Source organism: Hoplias malabaricus, chromosome 6, assembly GCF_029633855.1.
Source record: "Hoplias malabaricus isolate fHopMal1 chromosome 6, fHopMal1.hap1, whole genome shotgun sequence".
In the NCBI taxonomy this organism is placed as follows: Eukaryota; Metazoa; Chordata; class Actinopteri; order Characiformes; family Erythrinidae; genus Hoplias; species Hoplias malabaricus.
In genome coordinates this window covers 39731947-39741243 of record NC_089805.1, presented here as the reverse complement: position 1 = coordinate 39741243, position 9297 = coordinate 39731947, and positions in this window count along the sequence as shown.

The following is a 9297-nucleotide window of genomic DNA, read 5'->3' as shown; positions in this document are numbered from 1 at the left end:
AGCAGTCTACCTGAAACACGGCGTATTTTACGTTTCCCACCCGTGTTCGAACAAAGCCCACCCTTCCATAGCTGTGATTGGACAGATTCTACAAACATGTGTTTTACGATTGGTCAAAGGAACGCATTTACAAGCAATTCACCAATCAGTGAGTTCTATCCGAAAACGGGTGGCGGCAAAACCGCGTTCCATTCGCGCGCATGGCCGTTTGGGCGCTTTTTAAACACTAACGGTTTTTTCAGTGTGACGTTGAATAAAGGTTATCACCAACGAAATAATGTAAAAAAAAGTGCATAATAAAAATAATGATGCTAGCTGTTTAACTATTTGAGATTCTGTCTTTTTGTTCTCTGTTACATTAAAAGATAGTTGCTGTTTTACAGCAGAAAGGCACGCTGTTGTCAGAATCCCCAGTCTATATTCTCTCTCTCTCTCTCTCTCTCTCTCTCTCTAATAGAGAACCATAAAAATATGAAACTCAAGGGTCTCCCTAATATTGTCAATACATGGACATAAAGAACACCAACTATTTGCATTACAAAATTAAATTAAATTATACACTAATATATATAAATGTTTGTAGACACACTTACAATTAGAGAAATGAGCTAAACACCGTTAGCAAGGAGAAGGCGGACAACTGTTAGCCCACTGAGGGCAAAGTTGGAGGTGCGTTTTCTGGTGATTGAACAGAAATTTAGACAAAATGCCATTCACAGTCCAATTAAGATTTTTTTCCCTTCATTAGGTTCTTTTGTTATTCTTCATAAATAAGATTAGTAAATAATATTAATTCAGCACAGTTTCAACATTTGTAGCATAATCATTTTATATCAGGTTTATACTCATTATTATATCTCTCATAGTTGTTGGTAATATTTGTATTAATTTGTTTTCCAGAATAAAAGTCTCAGTGAGTTTAAAATCTGTTTGAGGAGATAAAAAATGAGTTATATCCTGTTCACAGGACAGTAATTCGAGTGGCCCGATGGTGGACCAGCAGTGGTCTACAGTCAGTGGTGTGCAGGCCTTTTTATGCCAGTGGACCAATATATGCTCGCTCTCTGGGAATATGCTCCCATTGATTGACCCCCTGGGTGAGTTGGAATTGAGATATTGAACATTACACATTTCACTAAAGCACAGAAGCTAGTAAGATGGACATTTTAGAGCGTATGTTTTATACTATGGCCATGCAACTTTACTCAAGATTTAGTCTAGATTTCTACTTCTGAGAACACCCTTTTTATAATCAAATGCATTTTTTGTTGTATGTTCGTATGTTTAGCTCATTCATACATGTAGACTCCAGTGATTATGATGGCATAGGCAACTGTGATATTGATCTATAATAATTGAGCTTATAGTGCTTTTGAGATGGACACAAAGCTCTCAGATATTGCACTTGGGGATATAGTAAATTAGCTACTTGGTGAAAATGTATATTTAATTTAGCTGAAAACCAGAACCTCTTAAAAACAAATGTAAATACTTTAATGGTTTGGAATTATAGAGTTGTGTTTCCTTCCAAGTCAGAACAATTTAAAGGTTTGCTCAAACATGTTATAAACAGTCTTGAGTGTTAATATGTATAACATCAGAAAGAAATGGATATAGTTTCTTGTTAGTTTAGAATCATGCAGTATATCTCAGCAAATGCTGCAGAATGGTACGTACTTATTGAGTAGCAGCTCCAGAAGGGAATAGTCATGAATTTATAAAAAGATCAATGCATAATTAGTGGTGATATTTTTTTTTCTTTGTAGAAGCAAATAAATGAGTGACTTGCAGAGTGAACTTGCAGAGTTCAGTTGTTGGACTCAGTACACTGTGGACTCCAGGATGTTCCTTGGCTGTTGTCAGGGGAACCATCTTTGACAAGTGAGGTCCACAGCACATTCAACAAATTCAGCATGTGCTCCAGCATCTTCCCTTCATCAGAGAACACACACAGTCTAGGAAGCAGAAGGCAGGCTATAGTCACTAGATGCTCGCACACACACACACACACACACACACACACACACACACACACACACACACACACACAAACACACAGGCACACACATATCAGTACATCCATTTATTTGACACATAAACACACCACATTTTTCCTTTTTTTCCATGGCTGAAGCGTAGATGGCTACCATCAACTAGCCTAAACATTTCTACTCTAACCTATATACTCCGACATTTGCATATACACATTTATGGTATTTGGAAGGCATCCTTTTCCACAAAATTTAATCATGTGACGTGTGTCTTAGCCATAATATAATCTTAGGGGTCTTGCATAATGACTGTTAATGGCATAATGTAGCATTCCTGCTGGCATTCACACCCTTCTCTAGTGTTACTAGTACTAGAGGGTACTAGTGTTATTTAGTACAATATACCAACCACTTTCAAACAATTTGTGTTTTATATGCAGTCCTCTGCTGTTGGTGAATCTGCCTCCCTTTCGTCCAATTTATTCTGAGAATGAGAAAAAAAATGAGGCCAGTGGATGTACTGCCACTTGCAGTGAGGACAGTCTTTGGCAGCAGATCACCATCTCTGTGTGTGTATGTGTGGAGAAATCAGTGTGAAGGAGAATCTATGTCTTCCTGCTGTAGTGGATGGTCCACTGAGACAGGTCCACATTCTTGTTACAGACACTGACCCCTGACCAGTCACATACTGCTCCAGTGGAAATATCTCACCTCCTGGGAAACAGAAACAGACACAGTCAATACCACAGAGTGCATGAACTGGCCTAGTTGGTTTTAGCATCCTCTTTAGTGTCTAGTTTAGTTCTAAGTCTGAATTTACTGCCCAAAATTTCCAAAAGTAGCCAGACATTAAATCCAATCCTGAAGTTAAATACTGTAAATTAAGTAAATGTATTTAAACCCAGAGATACATTCATAAGAATAAATGGAATATGTCTAATCTTTGAAGTACATATAATTTTAAAAAGCTTATTTTTAAACCAAAAGGCAATCCATTTTAATTTCCTTTTCATGTCAAAACATTATTAATGGCTGTCCTTTATAAAGTGGTTTTTCTGACCAACATCAACCTCTACTACAGTAAAAGGGCAACATCCAACTTTACTATATTTAAAGGGCAACTTCCAGATCTACCTAGTCATGGTTCACTGCAGATATATCGACTAGCCTTAGCACTAAAATCCCTGCCTTCTGTGTGGAAAAAAGTAGTGTATTACCAGAGGCTGCAGGGTTTTAATATACTGCAATATCTCAGTATTTAGAACCCCCAACAGGTTTTAAATACATTATCGTATCCACATGGTTTTGTTTATATGCTAAAATTTAGAAAAAAGATTTAATTCAGTAACATGCCTGTGCTTTTCCACTTTGAAGCTGGAGTCCCTTCCACACACGTGGTCACACAATCCTGCCGGCCCCTGGTACGAAGTCTGAGTAATGTCTGAGCATGCCTTTGTGTGAATAGAGCCAGTAATATTCTGGAGAAATCACAATGAATTAATGTTTTGCCTCCTGCATGTACTACACAAGCACCACTCCACGCCTGAACATGCAGAACATTTCCAGTGAGAATGCATCTGACATGGAAACTCTCCAGCTGTACACTAGATGTGTGAAAGACCAACTCCGCAACATGTCCCCAGACATTTCCTATGTGAAAATGGCTCAAGTTCCAAAGACAAGTGTTTAACGAGTGGATTCCGACAGCCAGCGTTTCTTACATCATATCCTGTCAGCTCGTGGGGTTAGGGTTTTGTGCTACAGATGAGCAGCAGACGGTTAAGTGGAGATAAAGGCAGGCACTAACTGCATATTCATAAATCTGCATGTACTGAATAGCAAAGATGCAGAGTTACATTTAAACCATTTTATAGCATTGAGGGTATATTTTTATATTGGATATAACTTCTAAATATGTAATTGTGATGAACAGATATGAGTTTTATGGCTTTAATTGATGACCAGAGGGAAGTTGAAGGTAATTACAGCAAGCAGGAATCTTATAGAGATGAATTTAACTCAACAACACATCTGTTTGATGCATCCAGTCCCACACTAATGCTTTTCAGCTAATTAGCACTCAGTGTTCTGGAAAAGTTGACTTAGTGATGTTTCCAGGTGACACTGCAGGCTTGTGGTTTTCTTAACGCACAAAAATATCACAGATATGATCAAGCAATAGAAAAAACTTGTATAAACATTATGTAATATTCTCTTTGAAATTTAAATCATTCACTTTATATAACATCTTAAAGGGCCCTCATCAAAGAAAAAGGAAAAATCCATACTTGTTTTATTTGTAGCATGTAAACACTGGGGGCGGCACGGTGGTGCAGCAGGTCGTGTCAGTCACACAACTTCAGGGAGGTTGTGGGTTCAAGTCCCACTCTGGGTCTTGAGGAGTTTGGTGTGTTTTTCCTGTGTCTGCATGGGTTTCCTCCGGGTGACTGTCTGTGAGGAGTGTGGTGTGTTCTCCTTGTGTCTGCATGGGTTTCCTCCGGGTGACTGTCTGTGAGGAGTGTGGTGTGTTCTCCCTGTGTCTGCGTGGGTTTCCTCCGGGTGACTGTCTGTGAGGAGTGTGGTGTGTTCTCCCTGTGTCTGTGTGGGTTTCCTCCGGGTGCTCCTGTTTCCTCCCACAGTCCAAAAACACACGTTGGTTGGTGGATTGGCGACTCAAAAGTGTTCATAGGTGTGAGAATGTGAGTCAATGTGTGAGTGTGTGTCACCTTGTGAAGAACTGGCGCCCCCTATAGGGTTCCTGCCTTGTGCCCAGTGATTCCGGGTAGGCTACGGACCCATCATGACCCTGGACCGGATAAGCAGTTTCAGACAATGAATGAATGAATGCAAACATCGTAAAAGTGGGTCAGTCTCACTGTCAAAAAGCATTATGAAAACTCTTGTCATTTTGCAGTGTGCTTTTAATAATTTTTTAACCTTTTAATATCTAAATTTGCCAGAGCCCACCTTTTTTTCAGCTTATTTTGAATAGGTTCACATTGGTATATATCACATTACCTGCTTTTGGGAAATATACAACAGTCAAGATGCTGACTGGTGTCATCCTCTTGGTGAAGAATGTGCAGAAAATAAAGACGTTTTATGCATCACTGAAAAGACTGTGTAATGTATCATATGCTTGGGTGTAAGAATAATATATTGAACTTAAAGAAAAAAGAATAAACATAATACACAATCAAATGTTTATCAGATCTCATGTTTAAAACATTAAAGGGGAAGTGTTATACACATTTTTCAAAAGTTAACACAGTTCTGGGGTCTTAATTAAACACCTGTCGCATGCTTTCGCATCAAACAACAGAGCAGCACTTTTCCCCTGTGTAAACAGCCCTGTTCAAAACGACTTCAGTGGTTTCAGCTGCTGTTCCTTTAAATGAGAATTTAATGAGAATTTATTTTATTTGTATCTTTTATTCACCTTTATTTAAACACTGTGTATGTTTATTTTTGTGCATGTTTGTATTATTACATTACAACGGTCAACAACCTTGTATAAATGACCAACAATTATCAAACTATCAAGAATATAAATGATTATAAATAATAAAAAAACAACAGTTTTCAAAAAATCGTATTGATGCATAAACCTACTCCGACATTATAAACAAATATAATTTTAAAATGAACAAAATGATAGGAGAATTATATTATATTCAATGCATTTACTATTTTCTGAAGGTTCTTTGGTCTCTTCTGTGAGAATTAGAGAAAGGTTGTGATATTTGTTTTATTTTTTTTCTGAGACTGAAATAAATCATACGATTCTAGGTCTTTTCTTTCATTAACCTCATAAATCACTTCCAAGTCACTTCCTGAAGGTGCTTCAGATGATTCATGCACTTTAGAGAATTTCACACATTCAAAGAGGAATTAATTAAGAACACCAAAGAGCTGCCATGAATATTGAAGAGTAGCCTGATGACCATTATATTTCATAGTCACTCACAGTGTTTGAAGTGTCCAGGAGCCGTGCCTTGTCCAGTGAGTCTTACTGTAGGGTGCCGTTTCTCTCTTTGATTAACCAGGTCCAAATATGCCTTTCAAAACTCTGTCCATTAGATTGATTTGAATTCAGGTTTGTTATATATTTAATTGTCCGTTCATTCTTTACTGTGCTTGTCCTTTTGTCTGTTTTCACATAGTGAAGCATATTTTAGAGAGAGGAAAGATGAAAAGACCAGATCTAATCATTTAATGGAGCAATACAACAACCATACTTGCACACTCCACAGGTATCAAAGCTATCTCCTTCTGTCTGGCATTTATGTTCTTAAACACTGGGGACACACTTTTTCAGAAGAAAAAAAAAGAATAATAAATAAATAAAAATCTGTGCAAAAAGATATGATGCAGCTGTTTGAATGCTAGGTTTATGATTCAGTTATGGTCTTTAATCTCCTTTTAGTTAGGTGTAAGTTTCCATTTACATTTTTTCAAGTGTTAGCTTCATTATCATATCTTTCCTTTGACAAAAACAAGCATCATTAACTGCAGCCCATGTACCTCCAATATATTTTGGGATGCTGTGTCTTAATATCAGCCCACATTAATCCAAAATCAAACATCAGTCCACTGTTCCCAGACCTATGCTGGGGCCTTTATACCCCTCCAACCCATACTTGGTTATGAGCGTTGAGACCTAGGCACCACATTTTCCCATTTCATAAATTTCTAAGAAGTGCATGGCAGCTGTGTGTGTACATTTAAATGTCAGTGTCCATAGTGTCAGAAAATAAAGGGCCTGTACAGATACATTTTCTTCATTAAATATATACATGATGTACTCAAAGGCTCAGCAGTAGTTTTCCTTACAGGGAAGCGCATTATCCTTTTCAGAAGGAATGGTGTATATTTTTATAATAGAACTATATTTAATAAAAAATCTGTGTTAAAATGGGACACAAGAAATGACATTAATAGTTAAATATCAAAAGTTATACAACAATTAGTTCCAACCAGCTCCAAATAACATGACTGGACATTCCATGAGTGTTGATATAGAGTATAACATTGGGACTTTTAGCAATAGCACGTGAGAGGGTGCTTAAAAGTAGGCTTCTACAGCAGCAGCATCTACCTTGGGTTTTGGACAGATTTAAATTGTTATACAAAAACATATTTATGAAACAAAGCAGCTGTTCTGTGGTAATGTGAACCTACACAAAGTAGCAAGCTAGCGTGCAGGAAAATGTTTTATGTTGCTTGGCAATAATCCAGTCCCATTCCAGTTGTCAAGGTATTTGTATGGATGGTGCCTAATGATTTATTATATATACAAATCGTAACCTGTTGTGGTTTATTACTGTTAATAATTGTGCTAGTCGAACTGTTACACTCAACGTTGTGATGCTCCTGAATATCAGCACACATTCAGTTATATTATATTCAGTATAACATTCATTCATTCATTCATTATCTGTAACTGCTTATCCAGTTCAGGGTCGCGGTGGGTCCAGAGCCTACCTGGAATCATTGGGCGCAAGGCGGGAATACACCCTGGAGGGGGCGCCAGTCCTTCACAGGGCAACACACACACTCACACATACAGACACTTTTGAGTCACCAATCCATCTACTAACGTGTGTTTTTGGAATGTGGGAGGAAACCGGAGCACCCGGAGGAAACCCATGCAGACACAGGGAGAACACACCAACTCCTCACAGACAGTCACCCGGAGCGGGAATCACAAACCCACAACCTCCAGGTTCCTGGAGCTGTGTGACTGCGACACTACCTGCTGCGCCAATGTGCCGGCTTTCAGTATAACAGCACAACTATTGCTTAATTAAAATGTCCCTATTTAAAGTTTCTTAAGATGTACCCTTGAGAGTACCACTACAGGGTTTATGAGGGCGTAGGTAAATGTATTGATGTAGATGGATTCACTAAATTTAAGCGGTGTCTACAAACTTTTGGGCATATAGTGTGTCAGGAAATAAATCAACTAATCAGATCTATCTGAGCCGACCAGACGGCATCAGCTGAATCAGTGTCACCACTGGATTGCTTTCACAATATTACGTCAGAGTTTTTAAAAATTGAATTATGGTTTGTTTTGCTGTCACTAATTACTGAAACATTATCTTGCCATTAAACACACAGAGGGCTAAATGATTTATTAAGATCCCGGCCTGTCCAGCTATAGACTCTTCAATTACAATTGAATATATCAAGAATTATGTTCGGCAGTTTTCTACATTTTGTGTGTGCTACTCATGTCAGCCTAGAGATGTAAATATTATAGTCACTAACTCTGTTAATTCACATAAACCATACATAACAATTCTGTCAGTTTATCCAACAAGACATCAAACAAGGCATTAGTTATGCCAGCTCGCCCCCATGATTTCAGGCAACTCTCATCTGGAGCAGCTGCACTTGATCCTACACTCCCCATGCCCTTTGCCAAATGTGAGTTTAACACATGTACCAATTGCCTGGATGTGGTTTGAGTGAGTTCAGAGAAGCCTCTAGGCATGGATTTACAAAGGTTATTTAGGTGACTATTGACCAACAGTGTTGGTTAGCAACATTAGCATGGTAGCAACAGTGCTAGGTTACAGAAGCAAAATTTGAACTCAAAATATCTTTGCTAATCTCCTGCACTTGGGGTAAGTGGTAGATCATATTTGCTACTTTTCCAGTCTCTAACAGACTTCATGAACCTTCTTTTAGTGAACTGGAAAAAAGACTCTGAATTTGATTCTTTTCAAATTGCCTGCAATTACTTGCACAATGCATTATGCTTAAAAATAATCATGAAACACTGTGTAAGTAGCCTTTTACAGCCTTTCAGTCAGCAATGTTGAAAAATGCTAAAAGCTTCTCAAAGATTTAGACTTTAACACATTGTAATAGCACACTTTGATCATGCATCGATTTTCTTGTTAACACTATGATTTATTCTGGTCACGGTTTGCCGTTTCTCCCGGAGTAGCTACGCTAATGACAGGAACATTGCTTTCAGAGCATTCTGACTTTCTGATTACTGATGACCTGATTAAAGTTACAGGCTAATCAGTAGAGCAATGCTGTACACAATCTGAACTGCACTTTTTAATCACCAGCTGCTACATTTAAATACTATTTAATGTCATAGATCTGAAGCCAAAGCAAAGACAAACAAGCAACAGATCTCGCAAATATCTCAGTAGCTCCTCATACTGACAATAATGAGGTCAGATGGTGAGACGAAGCAGATTTTAGAAGGAATCTCACATATGTGTTTCTTGTTGTGTTTTAGTGGAGATCTCACTGAAGTATCATGCAGTGTTCAGATTCGCTG